This window comes from Coregonus clupeaformis, unplaced genomic scaffold, assembly GCF_020615455.1.
Source record: "Coregonus clupeaformis isolate EN_2021a unplaced genomic scaffold, ASM2061545v1 scaf1454, whole genome shotgun sequence".
Taxonomy (NCBI): Eukaryota; Metazoa; Chordata; class Actinopteri; order Salmoniformes; family Salmonidae; genus Coregonus; species Coregonus clupeaformis.
In genome coordinates, this window is record NW_025534908.1 from 94,253 (window position 1) to 94,754 (window position 502).

A 502-nucleotide genomic window follows, 5' to 3' on the forward strand; every position below is an offset into this window, starting at 1 on the left:
TACCTTTTCAGCCACTGAGTACCCAAAAGTAATCAAATTGGGGGAATGAAAATACAGCACAAATGGAGAAAGAAACAAACTCATGCCACATTTGACACATCATCCTTAATCCTCTGCGTCTTCTAAATAATATGGATATTGGTTTCAAAACATTCAACAATATTCAATTTTCAAAATAAATGGTCAAATCGCTTAAAGTGTTTCTGAAAATGACTTGTCCATGAATATAGAGTAAACCGAAAGCACTCGAGTCTAAGCACTGGGACGTTATACCAGCTCAGCAGATTGACATGAGCCAGCCAGCCCGCCCTGCAACCGCCTGTGCGTACGTGTGGTTTCGCACAACCTCGTCCTCTCTGGTAGACGCGCCTGGTCATCGCGCATGGTAATGCCGCGTTCGTGTACTAGTCGGAACAAGAAAAACTCGGACATTCCGAATTTCTAATTGGTTGAACGCATCACGTGTATAACTACATCCAGTTAAAAAGTTGTATATTTCCGA